Source organism: Lissotriton vulgaris, chromosome 6 (genome assembly GCF_964263255.1).
Source record: "Lissotriton vulgaris chromosome 6, aLisVul1.2, whole genome shotgun sequence".
NCBI lineage: Eukaryota > Metazoa > Chordata > Amphibia > Caudata > Salamandridae > Lissotriton > Lissotriton vulgaris.
This window is the reverse complement of record NC_141694.1, coordinates 1,096,988,156-1,097,000,120: the sequence shown is the minus strand read 5'-3', so window position 1 is coordinate 1,097,000,120 and position 11,965 is coordinate 1,096,988,156.

The following is an 11,965-nucleotide window of genomic DNA, read 5'->3' as shown; positions in this document are numbered from 1 at the left end:
TTCTTAAGCCAGGGCAATACTGCCGCTAACTGAAGGGCCAGTTCTGGGGGCATCTGATCATCATCAACCGGAGTTATTAAAACAGGGATCGGCAAACCCACGTCTGGACTCGGTACCGGGGTGTTCGCCGGTGTGACGGGGTCTGCTGGGGGTACCTCCGGAACCGGGCCCTCCCCTGAAATCGCCCTCTTCTTAGTACGCCTCCCCCTACCCTCAGGGACGACTCCCGGCAAGGCCGGACCTACCACCTTCTTAGGATGGCCCGAGAGGTTGTTCTGGGCTGCTATCTGCTTTTTTACCTCTGCCAAGCCCCGACCGATCGAATCTACTTTACCCAGTTTTCTGTCCATGACCGCCATTCGGTTCGACAAAGTGCGCAGTATCTCCTCCAACTCGGAGCTCTTTCCCGCTTTTTTGCCGGCCATGGCTTCGTTCACTCCGTTCGAGTTGCTCGACAAGGACACGACTGAAACTGAAAAAGAAAGAACAAAGATTACAAGTTCTCAAAATTGCCGCTTGTTCCGTCGAGGGCTCACGAGCAACGAGTGGTGCAGCCTTCAGAGCACTGGAACAAGAGGACGCTTCCTTGGATTCCCGCTCTATTTATCCGTCTGCGGGAGGGCGGGGACCCTCCTCAGGTACGCCCACTGGGCGCGGTCTTCCGGGCGGGTGTCTAGGACAACCCCTTCTGGGCGGGAAGGGTGTGCCACGGCTACGCCGCTTTGGGCATACCAGCCGAACCACGCCCCCCGCCCAAAATGGTTTCCCGGGGGGATCGGTGCACCCATCCATACGTTCGGGGGGACCGAGTGGTCTTCCCTTTCCAGATTTCTCTCAAAAGCAATTTTGCCACAGTAACTGAATCATTGTGACGAGTCGGGAAGGCTTCCACCCATCTTGAAAACAGACAAATTATCACTAGGACATACCTTAATCTGTTGTGTGGAGGCATATCAATGAAATCCATCTGTAACCTAGTAAAAGGACCACCCTCCCGTCCTATGGTTCCCAGGCTCACAACTGTTTTTCTGTTCGGATTGATCTGTTGACAGATCAAGCATCTTTGGCAAAAAGATTCTGCAATAATCCTGAATTTTGGGTTGAACCATGTTTGTCTAAACAACCTAATCATTGAATCTCTGCCTAAGTGACCTGGACCATGATACATTCGTGCCATGTCAGCAATCATGCAGTTTGGCATTACTGGCCGGTCATCTTTGTAAACCCAAATTCCATCTTCTTCTCGCTGTCTGCAACCTGCCTTTAGCCATGTGTCTTTCTCCTCATCGTTTGCCTCATCTTGTAGACCTTTTACTCCTTGCCATGTCTCAACTACAGATATTAGCATGAGTGAGTTCAAAACATGATCATTGTCTTTATCCCTATTAACTGACATATTGTTTTTCGCTCAAAACTTTGCGACTTCTTCCGCGTATGCATTACCTCATGTCATATAATTGTTGCCCTTTTTATGAGCTGTGCATTTTACAACAGCAATTTTCTCTGGTAATTGAATGCCATCAATTAATCTTTTAATCAATTTTGCATTCTGATTGGAGTTCCCGCAGAAGTTAAATAACCTCTTTGAGACCAAAGCTGGCCATAGTCATGGACTACGCCATATCCATGTTGACTATCAGTCACTATGGCAATTCTCTTTCCTTTTGCTCTTTCACATGCACGAATCAAAGCAATCAATTCCGCAATTTGAGCTGAATGAATTCCTTTGAGACAAGAAGCTTCAACCACATCTGCAACTGTACAGACAGAGTATGCTGCATTCAGAACACCTTCATCCGATCTCCAACATGACCCATCAACAAAGTAAACAAAATCTGACTCAGGCAATCGAACATCTTTAATGTCCTCCCTTGGTTTGGTGCAATATTCTAGAACATCCAAGCATTCGTGATCAATGTCATTCTCATTTTTAATTTCTGTCACAACACCATGAGGCAACAATGTGGATGGATTTAAATTCACACATCTTGCAATCGAAACGTTATCTGATCCCAGAATAACTTTTTTTCATATTTTGTCAATCTATTGCTCGTTAAGTGCTGAGTTTTACTTCTGGTAAGAAGAATCCCAACGGAATGGGGAACATATACTTTTACAGGAAACCCCATTATTATCCCTTCACTTTGTTCCAAGCTCACACTTGTTGCAGCCACTGCTTTTAAGCAACCTGGTAATGCCTTTGCAACAGGATCAAGAACTGCTGAGAAGTAAGCAATTGGCTTTCTCAGTTTTCTATGTCTCTGAATCAAAACTGATAATGCAGATCCTTCCCTTTCACTGCAGTACAGCTCAAATTCCTTTTCGTAATCAGGCATACCCAATGCTGGTGCTTCACACAAGCTTCTTTTTAAATGTTCAAACGCCTCTAGTTCAGTTTTTGTTAAGATAATCGGGTCTTTTATGTCTGCTTTTGTCAGTCTCTGTAATGGTTTTGCAATTACCGAAAATCCACTAATCCATTGACGACAATAACCTACCATTCCAAGAAACATTCTAACCTGTCTCTGTGTTTTTGGAGGTTCCATTGCTTGGATCATTTTTATTCTTTCAATCGTTACCTGTCTAATTCCTTTTGTAATCCTGTGATCAAGATATTTTACTTCCTGTTTGCAAAATTGTAATTTTGCAGGTGACACTCTATGTCCCCAAATGATTCAAAAGAGTAATTGTATCTGTCACACACTTGTCTCGTGTTTTTGCAGCAACAAGAAGATCATCAATGTACTGCACTAGTGTCGATTTACCAGACAAATCTAAATTTTCCAGAGATTTCTTTAGCAACTGATTAAAAATTGATGGACTTTCTGTATACCCTTGTGGGATACGACACCATGCTAATATGCGCTCTTAGAATCTGAACGCAAAAATTTGTTGGCTTTCCGGATGCAGTGGAACAGTAAAGAACGCGTTACAAAGGTCTATAACTGTGTACCATTCTGCATCATGCGGAATCTGGTAAAGAATTACCGCTGGATTTGGTACAACTGGACAACATGGAACAACTATTTGATTAACCTTTCTCAGGTTCTGAACTATTCTGTAAGTTCCGTTTGGCTTTTTGATTCCCATAATCGGTGAATTACATGGACTGCTTTCAATTTCTTTTAAAATACCTTGCTTTATAAATTTTTCAATTAAAGGAATTACTCCTTCAATTGTTTCAGCTTTCATGTTATACTGAGGAATATTCGGATAATCTGCTCCTTGTTTTACTGTAATTTGCACTGGGTCTACATGTTTCATTAAACCCATTTCATCACCAGTCAAATCCCAAACTTTAATATTGACTTTTTCTTTTAATTCTTCAGGTAAATCATTTTTGTCAAAAGCAGGAAATTATTTACTTTCTTCTGCTTCAGCCATTAACATTGTTCATTTATAAAGGCCATCTTATTCATCTGGAGTTTGAAGCTCAATACCATCCGGTGAGCAATCAATTTTGCAGTTCATTTTACAAAGGATGTCCCTCCCTAACAAGTTTACTAGACTGCTATCACAGACTACAAATCTGTGTTTGTCTTTAAATTTACCAATTTCAACTTTAACTGGATCTGTTAAATCTGTTTTAATTTGTTGATTAGCTACGCCAACTACTTGGATAGTGTCACCAGAGAGAGGCAGGTTTTCTATTTCCACTGATCTAACAGTAGAACGGGTAGCACCAGTATCCACTAGAAAAGTGATTTCTACATCATTCACTTTACCATTAATAAATGGACCTGACTGATCTACCTCAAGAGTGGCTCCAAGCACACACTCTTCCTCCTCTCTCAGGCACCGTCATAAGTAATCATCAGACTCGCTTCCATCATTTTCTTTCAACCAATATTGTTGAGAAACATTCAACACATTCACTCTTGGTGATCTGTTTACCTGTTCACCTCCGCAGAATCCTGTTTCAGAATTGTACCTTTGCACATTAACACAATTAGGAAGTGGCGGTTGTGGAATCTGACTCTGCTGATTCACTAACTGTCGCTGTAGCTGTTGCTGCTGATTTCTCTCGTTTAACTGTCGCTGTAGCTGTTGCTGATGATTTACCTCATTCTGCATCTGTGGATTTAATGATGTATTTTTGAAATTTCTGGGCGGATTTTTACACTCACGCTTCCCGTGTCCAATTTCGCCGCAATTAAAACATGGGAGTTTCTGCTTTAATTCTTCAATATTACCCATTAATGTTGGCTTATTATAGTATCCCTTAATTTTCCCTTGATTCTATTGAACATTTTTGTTTTCTAAAGCTGCAATTTGTTGTTCAGCTACTTTCACCTGTGCCCACATTGCTTTTTCTTTCAGCTTTTTCTGCTTAGAGTCTATTTCATCACTGCAGTATTTTGCTTTTCTCAGGATGTCATCAGCTGAAAGTGATTGCCAAGCAACTATTCCTGATCTGATCATTTCACCAATTTCAGGTCTCAAGCCATATACAAATCTGTAAATAAAATGGCTCATATCCTTTTCACTCAGCTTCTCATAACCACTGTATTGTTTAAATACCAGAGGTAATCTTTCATAGAAGGAATGTACTGACTCTTTTGGCTCTTGATTTGTTCTGTCGATTTTAACCCAATCCACTTCTTTTGGGGGAATCTTGTTTTTCAGCCACACAATTACTTTATCATATAGAGTTATAACATCAGCTGAAGGTGCACCTGTCACTTTATCTCGGGTAGGTTCTTCTTTGGGCCAATCTATAGAAATTTTACATTCTGTCCAAACATCTGAAGGAACAACGATGTCAAAAAATCCATCAAGATCAATCCACAGAACTTTTGAGACCTTAACAAATCTCTCTACCTGACGATACCATTCCACAGGTTTTTCTCTCAATTTGGGAAAATCATTTGTGAACAGTAAAATGTCCTGTCTTGACCAAGGAACCTGAACATACCCTCCACCAGCTATTTCTCTCATAGGAAACTCAGTTGCAACTTTCCCTCTTTCTCTTTTTTCTTCCTCTCTTTTCTTTGTCCATTTCACTCTCCATTTGCTTAATTCACCTATTCTTTTTAGAAACACTATCAATTCTTTTATATGAGTTATCCTTCCTGTGGTGTTCATATTTTCAATATCTTTTTCAGAGAAATCTGCTCTATAATGTTTCTGCAAATTTTTCTGTCTCATCAAATCTACATCTAATTCAGCAGCTATTTCTTCTAACAAATCATATTTATTTTTCGTTTTCCATTGAATGCTTTTGCAAATGAACAACAATTCATCATCCTGATATAACTTTAAACTGTCAGGACCAATTGTGCCAATAATTAATTCCTCTAAATCTGCTTTCAATTTTGCGACATCAAGTAATTTTGATTCTGAGGACCTATTCATACTTCTTTCTCTTTCTGGAGTTCCAGAATCAGATTCTGCAACAATTGGAGATTGACCATTTGAAAAACTTTGATTAAAAGTTAAGTCTGGCATCTTTTTCTCTCTGTGAATTTCTGATAAATCTGAATAAAAATTTTCAGCCACTTTCTGAATTTCTGCATTTAAAGGGGCAGTTAGAGCAGAATGTCTAATTTCTTAAAAACTGGAACAACGCGTCCAATTGTTACTGAGACCGTTACTGCTTCCATGCCTTTAGTTAACTGCTGTATTAATTCTTCTTTTGATCGAAGATATTCTGAAATATTTTGAGTGTCCTCAAGTCTTTCTACTCTATTTATATTTCTTGGGATCTCATTTCTCTGAGCTGGTGTTTCAGGATAATTTCTACTTTCTCCAGATATACTAGAATTAGTTCTTGTTTCTACTCTTACAGGAACTTTTGCATTATTTTGATTTAATGTAAATGAAGATTCATCATTAATTTCTCTAGGAGGAGCACTTGGAGAAGTTCCTTGAGGAATTCTCGGGGTAGACCATGAACAAACTGGCTGATAAGGTGGCGGTTGTTTTGATTTCATAATATAAATCTCTTCTAAAACTGGATCTTCTAATTCATTATCTTCACCAATATTATTTCTCTTTGCAGAACTCTTTTGACCAGATTCTTCACTAAATCTTGCTGGGTATAAACCATTGCACATGTCTGCCTGTCTCCAACGACGCATTCTATCTTCATTAGTTTCTCTGTTAATATTCATTCATTCATTCATTCATTAATATTCATTCTAGTACCTCTTGTTACACCTCTGTTTTTCCGTTCTAAATCAAACATCTCATCTTTCCATGCAGCCAAGCCTCAAATTGTGTAGGTCTAAGTTTAGGTAAGAGTGACATCATTTTTTCTCTCATGTTTTTTATGACCTTCATGTCAAATGACCCATCTTTTGGCCATGCCAATACACCATCATCTTTGGTATATTCCATCCAATTCTCCATCCAAAGAACAGTATGATAACCAAATCCACCTTCCATATAGGCTGCAGGTGTTTTATACTTATGAAGTGATTTTCCACCTCGCGTTTCTATTTTCTTGTCACTTTTGAAAATATTTTTTAATTTCTGAAACCATGAAGGCTTCTTTTCATCATACATTTAGTAATAACTCATGTTTTTAAAATAAATCCGCTTGCTTCAAAAAGATCGTCAATATTTCCTTGTTGTTCCGCTACTCACCAACAAGCCAATCAGCTTAAGCCACGTCACTATTCTGTTCAGCCAATAGAATTGCCGTATTTCAGAAAGAGCCAATCAGGTACAAGCCTGGAAAATCACATGAGCCAATCAGTGCGCGAATACTGTGACGTATGCTAGCCGATCACAGCACGAACCTGGTGACGTATGCTGCCGCTGCAGCTTCACTGTCTCCGATCACTCCTTGAACTAACCCCTCCTTTACAAAATAATTTTCACAGCGCCATATTTTACAAATCTTTCAATGAATTTCAGTTAGTAACTACACGTAAGCAAACCATTTGTTTGCTTCGCTAAAATAAAGAGATAGCTTTGTCAATCATTCAAGTATACTTTCGTGTGAAATAGACAACGCTATTTTCTCAAGATATTTTTCTAGCATACGCATTCATACGAAAAGAATCCCTAACCATTCATACATGAAATTTATGGTAGGACTTTAACCCGCCAATAAAATCCTCACTTGCCAGTAAGAAACAATGCTTCCTTACCCTTCACTCAAGCTTGGATAAATTCTACTACTCTTTTCACAGTAAGTTTTAAAACAGGACAGTTGACCCTATACTTGAAAGCTACGATTTCATAGACAATCCTCACTATACATTCAACCTATCATATCACACCTAAGGTCCCTAAACTTGTGCTGTATGTCCACAACACTAGTGATATATGAAAATACCACTATTTTGAAACAGAACAAATGCACTGTGTAACCTTACTTGTCACACTACTCTTGCCGGCACACTAGGAATTTTCTCACTGCTGGAAAAGACCCTTCGACTACATATAAAATCTGGACAAACTTAACATGTTTTAGACATGTATCCTATGTATCTACATGTAGCATGTCAGTTACCATAGTAACCGTAACTCTGCTACCAGATAATTGATCCAGCGCTCCTAATGAAAAACTGTCTCACAAACGCTACTCATCTCCACAATACACACCATTAACCACAAATCACTACCTAGGCCCATAAACTAAGGAGACAATTTTTGAGCGACTGAATCATGTGACCTAATTAAAACACTCTGTTCAAAACTATTTACAAAATTATATACAACTGTAGTTTACAATAATTAGCCATGGTTTTGATCACACAACATTAATTAAGTCACATAGGCGAATGGATCTAATAATGAAAACTAGACCATGAATAAACAAGACCAGCTTGTCATTTCAAAGTCTATTTTAATAACTTTATTTTTTATATCAAGGAAAGAGTATTCTTTATTCAGAAATCATTATTTTATTAGCAAATTGAAAGCATCATTCAAGGATTGGCTTATTAGTCTGACATTTCAAAGTAACTCATTTAGCATGAATTAAAGCAAAATAAAGTTTCCATTCCCTAAATTCTATTTCCCTGTCTAAAACTCTCTTCACCTATTAAAATGATAAAAGGCTGCTATCCTTACGTGCGCCAAGAGTCCGTCAGCACGTCATTCAGGAATCGGGAAGCAAGAGCCCCCTCCTGCCTGTAGGGCCAGTTTTTATACCTTTCTTACTAGCTAACCTTCTCAAAAAGTACACTTTTCCTTGCCATCAGGGTTCCCATTGGTTGACAGATGTCAGACCATCTTCATGTCAAACTTTCCTGACCAAGTCCGGGGCACATCATCAGCCCTTATTGTTCTTAGATTCCATCCTTCTAGCTTCCTCAGAAAAGAAACATTTCACCGAACATTTCCTAATCTTGGCAGGCGATTCAGGCTTTTTGTCCTTGGTGCTCTTCTCTAAGGACACGTACAACTCGACCAAAACAGTTCCGTTTATTATTCCATTGTTTGGAAAGAAAACTCTTTTTTCTGCACGTGAGTGAAGGCTTCACTCTGGTCAAGCCTCGCATTTTCCAGCACTGCCAGTCTGCCATTTTCTAAGGCCCTCTCGAGAACTAACATTAAAAGAAACACAAGACAGTAATTAATTAAAGAATTGAAACCCATTCTGTTTCCCTCCCCTTCGCTAAATATTAACCCAGTTAATTATGTTACCTAGCCAAAGCACAAAAAGCAGCATAATAAAAACCTTGTTCTTTTAGGCCTCCAGGATTCTCCATGAGCTTTTGCCACAGAAAGATACGACAAAACATAGAAATATAGCACATGCTATTAGTTAAACAGCCGCATTTAATACTGACAATAACGACAGACAAAGTTAGTTTATTATTTTTCACAGACTTGCAAGTGCAACATGAAAGCACATTAGTCCCGCAAATAGTGTGTGCAATTTTAATCTAGATTGGTTAGTTATTTCAACACACACACATGCTATTAATATAGTTACATTATGGAAGTTTAACTTTGCGAGTTTTGAACAACATCTCGCTCTATCAGCCCCATTGCTGATATAATTGCCTCTCGACCACTCCTATTCTGGCGCCATCTCTGGAGCACACCTGAGCTAGTCAATTATAGGGAGGAACTGAAGGATGTCATGACTATTTTGGGTGCAGGGAATATACCATGGTTGTCCCACATTAGGAATACATGCCAGGCGTTGGGGAGGGTAAATATGTGGACAATACCTGAAGAGATCTGTCCCTCCATCCCCAAAAAGACCCTATTTCTTGCCTATAGAGAACATAAATATGCCCAACTATGCCAGAGCATCAATTCAAGTAGTATGACCTCCAGGTTTCTGGATGTCAAACAGCAATATAAGATAGAGCTGGCTCTGGATAGTATACAACCATTACTGGCAAAGAAATTGTTCCTCTAATGTAGACACGGGGTGCTCCCGCTTCCAGCATTCACAAACAAATGGAAGGAAGTAATAAAACTAGATTGCCCAGGGTGTGATTTGGTCAAAGAAACAGAACTCCATGTTCTTTTTTGCCCCGCCTATAGAAGGCCAAGGTCCAAGTGGGTGCTCCAGCTTTGTAGAAATCTGGGGATTAGGCACTACACCGAGGCCGATAGGCTGCTTAAATATGAAACACACCCATTATTTGTGTTTGCTATTTCCAGGTTCCTATTTGTGATGTGGTGCATCCAAAGGGCATTCTAAAGAAAAAGAACTTGGAAAACACTTAATCATGTATTCTCATCAATTATGCTGCTTAGCTATGTTTGCACAATTTTTCAGCTAGAAATACGGTTTTGAAATGTTCCCCTTTTGGGCTTCTCTATCTACTTATTCCTCTTTCTAATACTTATATCCTAATTGTTTTTTAATGTCTTTTAAAATAATGCTTATGGATTATCAGTCAAAGATAGACATCTTAGTTTGTCAATGAGAGAGAGACCAGTTGATGCAGAGTCAGAAAATATTGTAAAATTTGCATTTGTATTTGCACCCTCAGCTCCATGGCGATATTTTTTATTATCTTGTGTATTTATCTTTTGTATGATATGTAATCATATCATTTTATGTGCTTTTATGGCTGTACTGCCGAAATAAAGTTCTTTGACTGACTGACTATCTAAGGAAATGCAAAGCCCACAATCAGTCTATATGTAACAGGCAATAAGACCCTCCTGGAGCTCCCACACGCGCAAAGGGAATTCTCGACCAGCATAAAATCACACTGACTACCGCTGTCTTGTCCTCTGCGCAAAAGGATTAACCAAACACAAATCCCAGTTAAAGCACCCTCACAATAGAAGAATAATAAGACCCTATATGTGTGCTGCTCATAGTGTTTCATAGTTCAGCATCACAAACCTTAACAGACAACTTACAACATCACATACTCAAATATCTATCCCAAGATCTTAGACTACGAAGATTCGATAACCAAACTTCAACTCTTACAGCAAGCACGTTTTCTTCATAAGCACAAACAATATTACGCAAAATAGCACTTCAAGCCTCAGCTTCAACACACCATGAACCACACTAACTGATCAAAGGCCTGCAAAAACTGCAACGCTCAACAACACACAATCAAAAACACATATGCCTACTATACTCACACTTCTGGGACACTGCAACTGCTTTAGGAATGCCAGAACACTGCCAATTCTCCCTACTAGACCATGTAACCTCAGGGACACGAACTGGGCTGATCCTTTAATAGCTTCATTCTATTGGGAGAACAAATCATTGGAAGTGGCACCACTCTATAAGGAGCCCATTACCTTAACTAATCAGGGCTGAAGAATGAGGTGGGCCAGTATTGTTCCCTCAGCCTTTGCCAAAAATCTGTCATCTCGTGCCACTCAGATTTCCTTACCTATCTGTCTGAAGAAGAGTCTCAACGTCATTCTCTAACATTAACATGTTTATAAAATCTGCACTTTGTAAAATTTCCTCACCTCCGGCATCACATGTAGAAAGATGGTTTGATAGCCAGTGCTCAAAAACCCATAAGGACCTCTGGAATCTCCTGCATGTGAAGCCCAGGTGCCAAGAAAAGGTTTTAAGAGCCAGTCACTTTAAGGCTATTTATAGCCTAGATGAGGAGCTGTAGTTGTCAGAAGTATATGGGCTGCCCATCATAATATTTTTAACTTATAAGAGGTCAGAACCACCATTTCCTAGCTGCCATTAAATAAAGCGCCAGGGCCCGATGGGGTACCAGGGGACCTCTTTAAGACATGTATAGATTTATGGGCTCTGTTACTAACATTGCACTTAAATTCTGCAGCCTCCGGTCATCTTCTGCTAACTTGATCTCGCTCAATAATAGTTCCTGTCTCTAAGAAGGGTAACAGGTCAGACCCTGCATGTGTTATTCCCATCTCTCTTATAAATTCAGAGTTGGAGATTGCCGGACGGAATTTAACAAACCGTCTTGAGTATTGGGCAGTGGAGAGAGGCTTTTTATCTGACCTCCAGTATGGGTTCCGTCCCGGCCGGCGCACCACAGAGCAAACTTTAAACCTTTATTTTTTGGCCTGCAAATATGCTAAGGCCAAGAAGGGGGTAGTCCATCTGGCCTTCATGGACCTTAGCTCTGCTTTCGATAGATTTAATTGCTCTAAGCTCTGGTCCTTGATAGAACAGATGGGGGCCAACCCAGTTTTAATAAATTGTTTGCAGGGTTTGCACAGTAATCCTTCATCTAGTGTCAAGTTTGGCCCGAATGGGGAATGCACTGAGCACTTTAAACCGCACAGTGGGGTCAGGCAAAGCTATATTTTAGCCCCTTTTTTATTTATTTTTTATATTAATGACATTGAGCAAGCTTTGGCTGTTCCAGGTGTTGACGTCCCTATTGCAGGAATTCGTTTTATACCTGCCTTGCTCTACGCGGATGATACTGATTTTATTGCTCATACGGCCACAGGTTTGCACAAACGTCCTAATCTTTTTATTAGTTTCATGTGTAGCCTGGACCTAACGTAAAAAAATTCTAAGTCACTTACCATGAAGATCGGCCCATCAAATATTAAAACTATTAAATATGTAGTA